The sequence below is a fragment of the Dasypus novemcinctus genome, chromosome 11, assembly GCF_030445035.2.
Source record: "Dasypus novemcinctus isolate mDasNov1 chromosome 11, mDasNov1.1.hap2, whole genome shotgun sequence".
NCBI lineage: Eukaryota > Metazoa > Chordata > Mammalia > Cingulata > Dasypodidae > Dasypus > Dasypus novemcinctus.
In genome coordinates, this window is record NC_080683.1 from 3,728,869 (window position 1) to 3,742,958 (window position 14,090).

The window sequence follows — 14,090 nt, forward strand, 5'->3', positions numbered from 1 at the left end:
AAAAAAAGGATTTTTTCCATCTTTCCTGACCCTCTTCCCAAGGACCTTTAGAACTTGTCTGCTCCACTTTCGTGGGTCCCTGGCCCTGCTTTGGCTGAAAAAACTGACTTAGGAAAGTTCTCTCCGTGGTGACCCTCCTCTCAGATTTTGCCCTCCAGGCAAAAGTAACTAAAGGCAATGAATGGAAATAAGAAAAGTTATAGAAAGAAAACAATAAATGGGAGGTCCTAGGTTCAAACCCTTGGCCTCCTTGACCTGTGTGGAGCTGGCCCACGCGCAGGCTGATGCACGCAAGGAGTGCCCTGCCACGCAGGGGTGTCCCCCATGTAGGGGAGCCGCAGGCGCAAGGAGTGCGTCCTGTAAGGAGAGCCGCCCAGCGCAAAAGAAAGTGCAGCCTGCCCAGGAATGGTGCCACACACATGGAGAGCTGACAGCACAAGATGACACAACAAAAAGAGACGGATTCCCGTGCCTCTTACAAGGATAGAAGCGGTCACAGAAGAACACACAGTGAATGGACAGAGAGAGCAGACAACTGGGGCGGGGTTGGGGGGAGAGAGAAATAAATAAAAATAAATCTTAAAAAAAAAAGATGCAAACAGACATTTTTTTTTTAAAGAAAGAAAATAATAATAAACAAGAGGTCATGATTACCAGAGGAGCAGGGAAAGAAAGCTACCCAGGGGTCAAACAGTTGCACAAACCGAGCAATCTTTAAAAATTTTACTTCATGACTAGGGTGGAATCAGATGTAGAAGAGTTGAACAAATATGATAAAAGCTGGGCTGTTCTAAAGGTAAGAGATAATGGCTAAGGATTATGGGGTTTTTCTTTATGTAGAAATGAAAACATTCTAAAATGGACTGTGGTGATGAATGCACAACTCTGTTATCATACTAAAAGCCATCAGGTTTGCACTTTGGATAGAATGTATGATATGTGAATATATATCAATAAAATTGCTGAAAAACACACACCAGTAGTTGGAGAAAACAATACTTCACATTCAGCAACGAATACAAGTCCATCTGATTTCTCCTGTTTTTAATCTTTGTTTAGGATTAGCCCTCCTAAATATATGTTCTGTGCATCAGTAAGTTAGTCATTAATCATCAGTTTGCTTTTCAGCTTTACTAGTTTTGTTTCATATTTTCATCTGCTTATAGTTCCCCCCTTATTTCATAGACATTTTAGTTTTGCATTTAATAATATTTTTTGCTCCTTATGTAATGTGATTTCAAGGGTAGTTGAAGGAAAATGAACTGTTTCAAGTTTTCTCTGTCAACCTCATACTGCGGTAATAGTCTTTTAAACATAGCATTTATTAAACAGCTCCTGGAAATTTACTGTAGAAAAAACAATCCTTTTCTAATCCCAAGAGACCAAGGCATACTGGTGATAAAGAACAGAAAACTAACTTACTGGATTACCCTGAAATAGTTCCTACAAAAACAAACACATATAACTGTATAAGCTAATTTAGAGATAATATAAAATTTTTAAAATTTAAAAGAGTGAACTTACAAATCTAGAAGTGATGACAATCAAGTGGTAATGAATGCACAAAAAATGTGAGATAAAAGAGGAACTTACTGATAGACTTTGAAGGCACACCTAAAATTGGAAGAAAAGCAAAAATATATTTGTTGGTTGCCCATCAGAAAGGTATTAGTTTTTGTTAACTTTCTAAAAATAATTGAATAGAAGGAAAAATGTTCATAGTGTATTTGATTGGCACATGTCAGTAACTCACTGAGTCCCCACCCACCAAGGGCGGGGACTCACAGAGAAACCGCACCACAGAGAAGGGAGGTCGGAGTTTTTGAGTTGGAGCCTGGGAAGTAAAGAGACAGAGAAGCAGATATGGCAAGGTCCCAGGAAGAGAGACAACTGTACACCTGATTGTCTAAAGCTGGCCTTGGTGAGAAGGCAAGGCAGCTGAGCCTGGAGAGAAGGAAGAAGCCCTAGGAAGAAAGGCACCCAGGAAGTCTGAACCCTTCCAGATGTTGGCAGCCATCTTGCTCCAACACGTGGCAATAGACTTTGGTGCGGGAAGTAACTTATGCTTTATGGCCTGGTAATGGTAAGCTTCTATCCCAAATAAATATCCTTTATAAAAACTAACCTATTTCAGGTATTTTGCATCAGCATCCCTTTGGCTGCCTAATACAGTATCTATCAAATTTCTCATCTCTTTGAAGAGAGCATTTTAACAGCCCTTTATCCTCTAGCTGGACTAGCTGATCTTCTGCAGTGGAGCCATTATTTTGGGATTTTTTTAGCTTTCAAAGTGTTATATGAGTCAGAGTTCAACCAGGTAAGCAGAATCTGTAGGACATTTTTTATTAATATTAGAGTTTCATCATGAGTAATTGGCTTATGTGATTTTGCAGGCTGCTTTACCAAACTGTAGGGCAGGCCATCAGAAAAGGGAGAATGGAAATTTTGGGGCCTGGCTATGGCCCTTGAATTTTTTTCCTCATCAGGGAATTCTCAACTCTGCTCTTAGTTAAGACCTTTCATGCTCATCCAGATTATCTAGGGATTTTCTCCATTGCTGAAAATTAACTACGGACTTCAATCACATCTACACATGTATCACTTTGTATTTTATCAACTTTCCTATGAAAAGTATTTTTTGCTGTGCAGCTAATTTTTGCATTCTTTTAGAAGTTTTCCTTTTTTTTCAGGTTTGTGTCTTTTGCTATTGTTTCTAAGTCATTTGTATGGTTGAGCTTAAGGAGGAAAGTAAAGCAAGTGGTTTATTTCAATTTGTCTAATATGGATTTAGATACTCCCTTCATGGTGGTTTTACTATCAGATATGGTAAAATCCACTGAACTCAAAAGCTTCAAAAGTAGCAGACCAAACCATCCCCCGATTATAAACAGACAGAGCAAGTACTGATGGGATATAGGATCTTTCTGAGATTACGTAAGTCTATTAACACAAGTGTGATTTGCCTGAGAGAAGAAAATTAATTCTTTCTTTTTGTATTCTGGTTTAGAGTGATTAAAAGCTGTGAAGGTGTAACATCCTAAAATCCAGAAACTTCTTTTTTTTTTTTTTTTCAATCAAGGAGACTAAAACATATGTGAGAAATTGAAAATGAACTTACAAAAGGATTGTGGAGTTTCAGCTGAAATAAAGAAAACAAAAAAAAAATTATTTACCTGAATATAAAAGACTAGTTTCCTATATTAGCCTTTCTCATTATTAATACAATAGAATTTAGAATATTCCAATATATCATTATATTAAATTTTTTATGAAGGATATATATATATATTCTAATTTTGAAAAGACATCTGATGTTACAGTCCTATAGTAAAAACTTTTTTCCTCTCACAACAATTCATAATCTGTTTTGTCACCCAAATTAAAACTACTCAATACTTAAATGTAGGTTCTTGTTGAATTTATCTAAATATTTGAAAAGAGGTTTCTGAAAATATGAGTTCTTATAGTTTCAGGTTTATATGATATCCACTGAATGGCTTCTGCCCATCAAAGATGAGGCCTTCTTGATCTTCTACTTAACACCTTACCTCCTTTACATTTCTGTGGGAAAGAGAATTCTAAGATGACCCCCAAAGAGTCACATCCTTGAAAAAATAAATGTAGATTTAAAATAGTTTAACAAGAGCACAAAGGCTGAGGGAGAATTCAGATAAAGAGGATTTTTTTTCCTAGTAGGTGTATTGAAAGCAATTACAGGTTAGGGTTTAACATTCTGGTTGCCTAAGATGATTGATAACATTTGAAATGAACAATGGACTCACCACAAAGCTTAAAAAACAAAACAGCAACAACCTAAACCTAGGATGTGAAATGTCCACAGGGCCTTTGTAAAACTTCTACATTTTCCTGGGGCTCTTGAAGGCCATAAGAAAGTAAAGAGTTGCTCATGTGCCCAAAATGTGAGCAATCTCATAAAAAATGATAGGCTTAAACTCTCACCTTTGGCTGTTCTACAGCCACTATACCATCGAGAATGAAGTTGTCGGCTCCCTGCCTGAGTGTTGAAGGAATGTCTCAACATGCCACAGAGCCCCTCAACAAGACGGGGAAACTTATTGGTCTAGGTGGTTAGGATATTGTTTGTCAAACCATTAGCTGACTGCTAAGCTAGTGGATAAGAGACTTTAGGGACCACACATGACAAAGAATACAGACTCCAGAAAAGCCAGTAAACAAAACAAGTATGAGAAATAAGAACAAAAACACACCCTGGAGAGGGGAACATTTCTGATTTCAGGAATAAATTATATTATTTAAATGTTTATTTTTCAACAAAAAATTATGAGACATGCAAAAGATGAGGAATTATAGCCCATACAAAAAAAAAAAAAAAAGAGACTGACCTTAGGGAGGCTCTGTCATTGGACTTACTAGACAAAATATTAAACCAGCTCTTATATATCTGTTCAAAAAACTAAAGGACATCGTATTCATATAACTAATAATGTATGAGTATGGGGTCTCACCAAATAAAGAATATCAATAAAGGGGAATAAGCTATATACAAAACCAAATAGAAATTCTGTTGTTGAAAAATATGGTATCTGAAATGAAATAATCATCAGCATATTTGTGCTGTCAAAACTATGAATCCCTTGACACAGGGAACTGAGAGAGTCTACAGCTGCAAGCAGGAGAAATCCATCCATCAGCCATGTGGTTTCTAAGCTCTCTCTCAAGTTAGAGGTGGAGTGGACTTCGCCATCCCAGGGTCCATAGGATGGAGGACTAATATATGGATTAGAGTGGACTTACTGTTATTCTACTATAGAATTATTGTGACTCTAGCAATGGAAGAAACTGTATCATTGATGTGGAGACAGTGGTCATAAGAGTTGCTGAGCGCAGGGAGAGGGAAGAAGAGGTGTGTGATATTGGGGCATTTTTGGGACTTGGAGTTGTCCTGAATGATATTGCAGGGACAGATACAGGACATCATATATCCTGCCATAACCCACTGCATGGACTGGAAGAGAGTGTAAACTACAATGTAAACTCTGATCCATGCTGTGTTGCAGTGCTCCAAAATGTACTCATCAAATGCAATGAATATGCCACACACATGAAAGAACTTGGTGATGTGGAAGGAGTGGGGGTGGGTGGGGAGTGAGGGTATACGGGATCCCTCTTAAATTTTTTAAGGTAATATTTTTATGATCTATGTATCTTTAAAAATTTTTTAAAAAGCTATTAAAAAATCTTGAAAAAAACAATGAATCTGCAACCTTGAATATTAGTTAATTAGTATTATCCAGTCTGAGGAACATGAAGAGAAAGAATGAAGTAAAATGAACATAGAATCTGAATCCCGTGGAACACCATCAAGCATACCAACATAGGCATAATGAGAATTCCAGAAGAGGAGGAAAAACAAAGGAGGCATAAAGAATATTGAAGAAATAATGGGCAAAATATATACAATTTAACCCATTTTCATGAAGGTCAAAAACTACAGGAAGGATAAACTCAAAGAGAGCCATTCCTAGACACATCATCAAACTGTCAAAAGCCAAAGACCAGGAGAGAATCTTAAAAGTACCAAGAAAGCAGCGATTCATCATGTACAAGTGATCCTCAATAAGATTAATAGTGGATTTTACATCAGAAATTAGGGACCCCGGTAAGAAGTGAGACAGCATATTTAAAATGCTGAAGAAAGTGACTTTCCTACCAAGAATTATATATCAAGCAGACCTATCCTTCACAAATGAAGGAAACAGTAAGATATTTGCTGATGAACAAAAAATAAGAGAATTTGTTGTTAGTAGACATATGCCATAAGAAATACTTTAAAGGAAATTTTCAGGACAAAGTGAAGGATACTAGAGAGTAAACTGAATCCAGATGAAGAAATAAGGTGTAACAGTAAAGGTAACTACACAGTTAAATATCTGTGGCAATAGAAATAATTTTTGTTTGTAACTCTTTTCTCTTATATGTTTAAAAGACACCTGCATAGTGCAATAATTATAGTCTGTGGTGATGGTACAAAATGCAGAAAATACAATTCATATGACAATAATAGCAGAAGGGTGGGGGGTATGAATGGAGATAGATAGGAGCAAAGTTTTAGTATTGCAATCTCCAGATCAATCACAAAGAAAATAACTGATAATTATACAGTAATAAAAATGACTAAGTATTTCAAACAGTATTCTAGAAAACATCTTTTTTAAGGCAAAAGAAGCAGTAATGGATGAATAGGAAAACAAAAAAAGACAACATATATGAAAGACAGCAAAATGACATATATAAATACTACCTTGTCATTAATTACAATAAATGTAGATGAATTAAATACTCCAATAAAATTGCAGAAATTTGGAGAGTAGATAATAAAACTCAGTCTTTCTATATGAGACAAGAGACATACTTAAATTCAGAATCACAAATAGACTGAAAGGAAAAGGATTGAAAATTTTCAACCATGGAAAAGAAGTAACTAAAAGAGAGCTGGAGCGGCTATACTAAAGTCAGACTAAATAGACTTTAAGACAAAAATTTTTACTGGAGACAAGATTTTTATAATAAAATTGCCAATTCATCAAGAATGATGACTACTCTAAATGCATATGCAATCAACAGCAGAGCTATGAGATACACAAATCACATGAAGAATGTGAAGAGAGAAAGAGACATTTAAAAAAAATAGTTGAAGGCGTTCAGCGAAGATGGTGGAATAGGGATCTTCAGGACTCACTCCTCATCCAAAAACAGCTGGTGAACAGCCAAAAATTTCCTGAAACCACGTTCTGGTCTCTGATGTCAAGGTAACACTAAACAGCATCCAGGGAAGAGTGGGACAGAAATTCTGAGAAACTGCAGCTAAAAAAATCCTCTGAGTAACTTGCTGTGAGGTGACTCTTAGTGCCCGTCCCCACAATCAAGGCCAGTTGCCTTGTGTCAGATCCCTGGCAGGCTACTGTGAGTGAGAGGAATGGGGAAACCCTCTTCACTTTGAATGGGGTTGGGGATAGGGCCGAAAACTGATCGCAACTTTTGAACAACTTATTGAGGTCACTGGGTTTGGTTCTGAACTGCTGTGCTGGACAGGGACTGCTGTGGCCACTGTTTCAACCCCACCCCTGAAAGAGTCAGCGCTGATGGAAGTTTTTGGACACACTGCTTGGGGTGTGACAAAAAGTTGTTTTGTTTTTGTTTTTCCATTTTCCCTATCCTCTTCCCAAATATCAGTGAAACTTGTATGCACCCACTTCATGGGCCTCTGGCCCTGCTTTGGCTGAAAAAACTGACTTGGGAAAGTCGTCTCTATGGTGGCCTTCCTCCCAGATATTGCCCTTCATGCAAAAGTAGCTGAAAGCAATGAAAGGAGAGTAAAAAAAAATTATAGAGGCAAAAACAATAATAAGAGTTCATAATTATTGGAGAAGGAGCAGGGAAAGGAAGCTCTCCCAGGGTGAAACAATTGCACAAACAGAGACATCTTTAAAAACTGTATGCCCAGGGCAAGAATCAGATGTAGAAGTGTTGAATAAACATAACAGCTGGGCTGTTCTAAAGGTGAGAGGTAATGGCTAAGGATTATGGGGTTTTTCTTTATGGAGAAATGAAAACATTCTAAAATGGATTGTGGTGATGAATGCATAATTCTGTGATCATACTAAAATCCATCAATTATGCCCTTTGGAGAGAATGTATGATATGTGAATATCTCAATAAAATTGCTGAAAAACACACACCAGTAGTTGGAGACATCAATATCGCACATCCTGTAATGGATAAAAGAACAAGTCCTGGTTTCTGATGTTTACTCTCTGTTTGGATTAGCCCTCCTGAATTTATTCTGCATCATGTTCTGTGCATCAGCTAAGTTAGTTTTTACTCATCCATTTGCTTTTCAGCTTTATTAGTTTTGTTTCAGATTTTCATCTGTTTATGGTTCCCCCCTTATTTCACAGACATTTTCATTTTGCCATTTAAAGATATTTTTTTCTTCTAATATAAGGTTATTTCAAGAGTTGTTGAAGGAAAACGAATATTTCAAGTTTTCACTTTTTTTTGTCTTGTTTTTTCATGTTACATTAAAAAAATATGATGTCTGCATATACCACCCCCTCACCCCACTCCCGCCATAACCACCTCCTCCATCATCATGAGACATTCATTGCACTTGGTGAATACATCTCTCAGCACCACTGCACCTCATGGTCAATGGTCCACACCATAGCCCACACTCTCCCACAGTCCACCCAGTGGGCCATGGGAGGACATACAATGTCTGGTAACTGTCCCTGCAGCACCACCCAGGACAACTCCAACCCCCGAAAATGCCCCCACATCATCTTCCTCCCACTCCCTACCCCCAGCAGTCACCATGGCCACTTTCTCCACACCAATGCCACATTTTCTTTGATTACTAATCACAATAGTTCATGAATAGAATATCAGTAAGTCCACTCTAATCCATACTCTATTCCTCCATCCTGTGGACCTTAGAATGGTTGTGTCCCCTCCACATCTATATCAAGAGGGGACTTAGATTCCACACGGATGCTGGATGCAATTCTCTTGCTTTCAGTTGTAGGCAGTCTTGGCTCCCTGGAAGTTTTCACTTTCAACCTCATACCCCTGTAATGGTCTTTTAATCATGGGATTTACAAAATAGCTACTGAAATTTAATGTAGGAAAAATCAATCCTTTTCTAATCCTGAGATACCAAGGCATACTGGTGATAAGGAACAGTAAACCAACTTACAGGATTGTCCTGAACTAGTTCCTACAAAAACAAACACACACATATATGTTAGTTATAAGCTAACTTAAAGATAATATAAAATTATTAAAATTTAAAAGACTGAACTTACAAATCTAGAAGTGATGACAATCAACAGGTAATGAATGCATACAAAATTTGAGATTCAAATGAGGAACTTACTGAAAGGTTTTGAAGTCACACCTGAAATTGGAAAAAACATAAAATATGGTTGTTGGTTGCCCATTATAAGGATATTAGTTTTCCTTAACTTTCTAAAATAATTGAATAGAAGGTAAAATTTTCATGGCATAGTTAAAATTAATTTTTCTTATATTAAAATACTTGTTTTAAAAGGGGTGTGGGAGGTGTGCTGTGGGGGCGTGTTGGGGGCTTGGAGTTGACCTGGGGGCATGACATTATGTATCCTGCCATGGCCCACTGGACGGACTGGGGGAGAGTGTAAGCTACAGTGTGGACTGTGGCCTGGGCTGTGCGGTGGTGCACCGGGGTGTGTTTGTGGGGTGCGGTGGGTTTGCCACATTGATGGGGGGGGGTGTTGATGTGGGAGGGGTGTGGGGGGATGGGAAGTGGGGGTATGTGGGAACCTCTTATATTTTTTGATGTAACGTTTTGTGTGATCTATGCATCTTAAAAAAAGATAATAAAAAAAAACCATTTTATGGAAATAAAACTCCCATTTTCTCACCCATTCCTTCTTACCTACAATGACCTTTTCACTTAAAAATTTGGGCCATGGCTATTTAGTAATATTTCATTATATAATATCTCTATGCTCTTTTATGCTTTCTTAAATTTGAATAATATTCATTGGCTTCTTACTTTGGACAACAAGGTTTTACTTGTTTTTCTACCCTTCCCTAAATCACTCTCATCTCTCACTCTTTCCAATAAGCCACAGTACTTTTTTTGTTAATCAATGTGTCGTGTTATTAATATCATGGCCATGAAAATAAATTCTTAGTTATGTATTATTACAGTTCTTCTTGGCTAAATTTGCTTTTCACTCCAGTTAATATTTGAGTTTTAGTGGGATTTCTTAAAATTTCTGTAAGTTTATGCATTTTGTTATTCTATCTGCCATTTTAGTGAGCTTCTGAGGGGAAGAAGAAATCGCTCCTTCTCCTTTTTCCTACTATGGGATCTGATACTCTCTTCAATGTTGGTTTTATATCAGACATGGTAATATCTGGAATGCCCAAAATTCTCATAATTACCTGATCAAATTAGAAGCACAGTGGGCAGTAATACTGCATTCTAGGATGCTTCGTAGAATGCAAATGAAATCAGCCTTTGGCTATATCTAAGGAGAGTATAATATTTTTTGTCTTTAATCTTGTCTAAATCTTGAAGTTATTACAGGCTGAGAACTCAGAGCCTTTTTTGTAAATAGTATTCATAAGCTGATTTACAAAATGAAAATGTTTTAAAGGTTTTTAGGTGACTTCTACAGGCACAGTTGAAACACAAAGAAAATAAACAAAAATTATTTGCCTGTGAAAAGAAGGGTTTTTTCCTCTAGTTAAAATTGTGATATCTTGTATTTTCCATTTTATAAAGTTTCTACTGACTTTTAACTACTGAAGATGAGGCATTTTTATTCCTACTATCAACGCTTGATTGACTACCTTCACCTTTTTGTGGTTGGGAGAATCAAAGATGATCCTTAATGAGCCACACTTTTGTATAATGTTCTTCTCTTTAATGAGAGTCAAATAGGTGACTTGCTCCCAGTCAGAAGAATAAGGCCTAGGTGATAAGATAGTCACACCCATGGTAATTTTGCATTATTTAATATTCAGTGTTAGCAGTCTGGAGGGAGAGATTTTCCTGCTGACTTTGATGAGAGGGCCATTCAGCTGCTCCAGAGAGAATGTAGAAGATATATATGATATGGTGTAACAAACCTGAAATATTAAGCCCAGAAGAAATGAAGAGAAAATGTCAAAAATCACTTGACCGTAGATGTGAGGGTCTGTTTCTGAGTTCTTGACTGGTTCCCTTGGTCAGTCTGTCTGTCTTTATGTCAGTACCATTTTGTTGTTACCACTGTGACCAAGTAATATGCTTTCAAGTCAGGAAGTGAGAGTCTCCCACCTTCTTTCTTTTTTAAGACAGGTTTTGCTGGTTGGGTCCCCTTATCCTTCCAAATAAATTTAATTGGCTTTTCCATTTCTAAAAAAAAGTAGTTGGGATTTTTGTATTGTGTTGAATCTGTAAATCAGAGTGGGTAGAATGATCGTTTCAATGATATTTAGGCTTCTAGTCCATTAACCTGGAACATGTTTCTATTTATTTATATCTTCTTTTGTTTCTTTTAGCAATTATTTGTAGTTTTATGAATACAGGTCTTTTAGGTCCTTGGTTAAGTTATTCCTAAATATTTGATTCTTTCTTCACTAGTATAAATGGAATTTTTTCCAAATTTCCTCCTCAGATTGCTCATCTGTAGTGCATAGAATGCTATTGATTTTTTTTGCCTATTAATCTTGGATTCCTCCACTTTGCTGAACTCATGTATTATTTCCAGTAGCTTTATTGTGGATCTTTTTAGGATTTTCTAGATACAGGATCATATCACTAGTGATTTGCAAATGTTCTACTTCTTCCTTTCCTATGTGGTTGCTTTTTATTTATTTATCTAGCCTAATTGCTCTAGCTGGAACCTGAAGCACAATACTGAATACCAGTAGGGACAGTGGGTCTCCTTGTCTTGTTTCTGATCTCGGTGGGAAAACTTTCAGTCTTTCACCATGGAGCACAATGCTAGCTGTAGATTTTACATGTGTGCACTTTTCCATGTTGAGAAAGTTTTCTTCTGTTCCTATCTTTTGGAGGGTTTTTATCAAGAAATGGTGCATACATTTTTTTAAACGCCATTTTTGCATCAATCAAGAAGATCATGTGATTTTTCTTCTTCAAATTATTAATGTGGTTTATTTCACTAATTGATTTTTTTGTGTTGAACCACCCTTTCATACCTGGCCTAAAACCCATTTGATCATGTTGTAAAATTCTTTTAATATGCTTTTGGATTCAGTTTGCAAGTATTTTGTTGAAGATTTTTGCATCTACCTTCATTAGATTGGTTCTCTTGTCTGCCTGCTCATTGTTTGCTTGGCTTCTCCAGGAGGCACCAGTACTGAACCTGGGGCCGCCCACGTGGGAGGTCAATACCCAATTGCCGCCTGTGACACATCTGCTCCCTGGGGTTTCAGCGTGTGCTGGCTTGTGGCATCTGCTCATTTAGGCTTCTAGCTCTCGTTTTGGCAGGGTGTGGTGTCAAGCACTCATTGGCAGTGTGCAGTGTCTAGCTCTCCTAGCAGCCAGATGTAGGCATCTAGCTCTCCTTGCGGTGGGTTGCGCATATCCAGCTCTTCTTGTGGCAGAATGGGGAGTCTTGTTCTCCTTTCAGTAGGTCAGACGTTTAGCCCTGGTTGTGGTGGATTCTGCTTCTTGTTTGTGTTTCAGCAGGTGCAGGTTTCTAGCTTTTGATGTAGTGGGGAATGGCCTCTAACTCTCACTGAGGCAGGTGTGGGTTCTGCTTGTCTTCTTTTAGGAGGCACAGGAACCCGAACCCGGGTCCTCTCATGTGGTAGGTGGGTGCCCAACTGGTTGAGCCACAACCACTTCCCTCCCAAGGTTTTGATATGTTGTGTTCTCATTTTCACTCATCTCAAAGCATTGCAATTTCTTTGATACACTGATTTGTGTGTTGTTTAGTCACCATACGTTTATGAATTTTCCATTTTTCTGTCCCTTATTGTTTTCCTGTTTCATTCTGTTATGATCAGAGAAAGTGTCTTATATAATTTTAATGTTTTTAAATTGATTGAGACCTGTCTTGTGACCCAACAAATGGTCTTTCATGGAGAAAGATCCATGAGCATTTGAATCATATGTATATCCTGTAGATCTAACATTTGTTAAATATAGCTGTTTCTTTCTTTATCCCTATCCAGATGTTATATCCAATATTGAGAGTGATATATTGACATCTCTAAGAACTATTGCAGAGACATCCATTTCTCTCTTTAGTTTTGCCAATGTGTGCTTCATATATTTTGGGATATCCAGGTTAGGTGCATAAATATTCATTATAATTATTTCTTCTTGGTGAATTGCCCCCTTTCTAATTATATAATGACCTTCTTCATCCCTTATAATGGTTTTTCATTTAAAATCTATTTTGTCCAATTTTAGTAGGGCTCCTGCAGCTCCTCTCTGGTTTCTCTTTTGCAATATATTTTTCCATCCTTCATTTCAACCAGTTTGTGTCCTTACATCTGAGGTGAGTCTTTTGTAGACAACATATAGATGGCTCATATTTTTCCTCCATTCTGTCAGCCTATGTCTTTTGATTGGAGAGTTCAAGCCATTGACATTCAATGTTATTACTGTAATGACATTACTTACTTCATCCATTTTATCCTTTGACTTTCTGTTGTCCCATCTCAGTACAGGCTGTCCTAAATTGACCCTTCGTAATAATCCTCATTTCCACACTCATCTGCAAGTTCCCCACTCATGTTTTTTCCCTTCAGGCTGCAGCACTCGCTTTAGTATTTTTGTAATTCTAGTCATTTATTAACATACTCTCTGTTTTTGTTTCTATCTGAAGACTTTAAACTCAACCTCATTGTTGAAGGACAGTTTTTCTGGTTTTGAATTCTTGTCTGGCAGTTATTCTTTTTGCAAAAATTTTCCCTTAAATACATCATACACTTTCTTCTCACCTCCATAATTTCTGATGAGAGGTTGGTGCTCAGTGTTATTGAGGCTCCCTTTTATTTGATGCTTTACTTTTCTCTTGCTGCTTTTAGAATCCTCTCTTTATCTCTGATATTTGTCATTTTGAATAGTAGGTATCTCAGACCAAGCCTATTTGGATTTATTTTGTTTTTGGTGTATTGTCCTTCTTGGATACTGCTATTTATGTCTTTCATAAGGGTTGGGAAGTTTTCAGTCAGTATTTCCTCAGGTATCTTTTTTTTAAGATTTATTTATTTATTTATTTATTTCTCCTCCCTTCACCCTCTCCGCCCCCTCCCCCCCGTTGTCTGCTCTCTGTGTCCATTTGCTGTGTGTTCTTCTGTGACCACTTCTACCCTTATCAGCAGCACCGGGAATCTGTGTTTCTTTTTGTTGCATCATCTTGCTGTCTCAGCTGTCCGTGTGTGCGGTGCCATTCCTGGGCAAGCTGCGCTTTCTTTTGCGCTGGGTAGCTCTCCTTATGGGGCGCACTCCTTGCGTGTGGGGCTCCCCTATGCGGGGACACCCCTGCGTGGCACGGCACTCCTTGCGCGCATCAGCACTGCGCATGGGCCAGCTCCAC

General features: G+C 37.7%; 1 protein-coding gene across 1 annotated transcript in view; it reads right to left on the minus strand.

Moving 5' to 3' along the window:
- Positions 1–14,090, minus strand: part of LOC131280359 (sodium/potassium/calcium exchanger 1-like) — a 232,745-nt gene that overhangs the window by 130,045 nt on the left and 88,610 nt on the right. Inside the window, exons 10-13 of the mRNA XM_071218410.1 lie at positions 8,918–8,938; positions 8,738–8,758; positions 3,119–3,139; positions 1,594–1,614 (exon numbers count right to left, since the gene is read on the minus strand). The gene's annotated coding sequence lies outside the window, so the exon portion shown is untranslated. The remainder of the gene's footprint in view (positions 1–1,593; positions 1,615–3,118; positions 3,140–8,737; positions 8,759–8,917; positions 8,939–14,090) is intronic.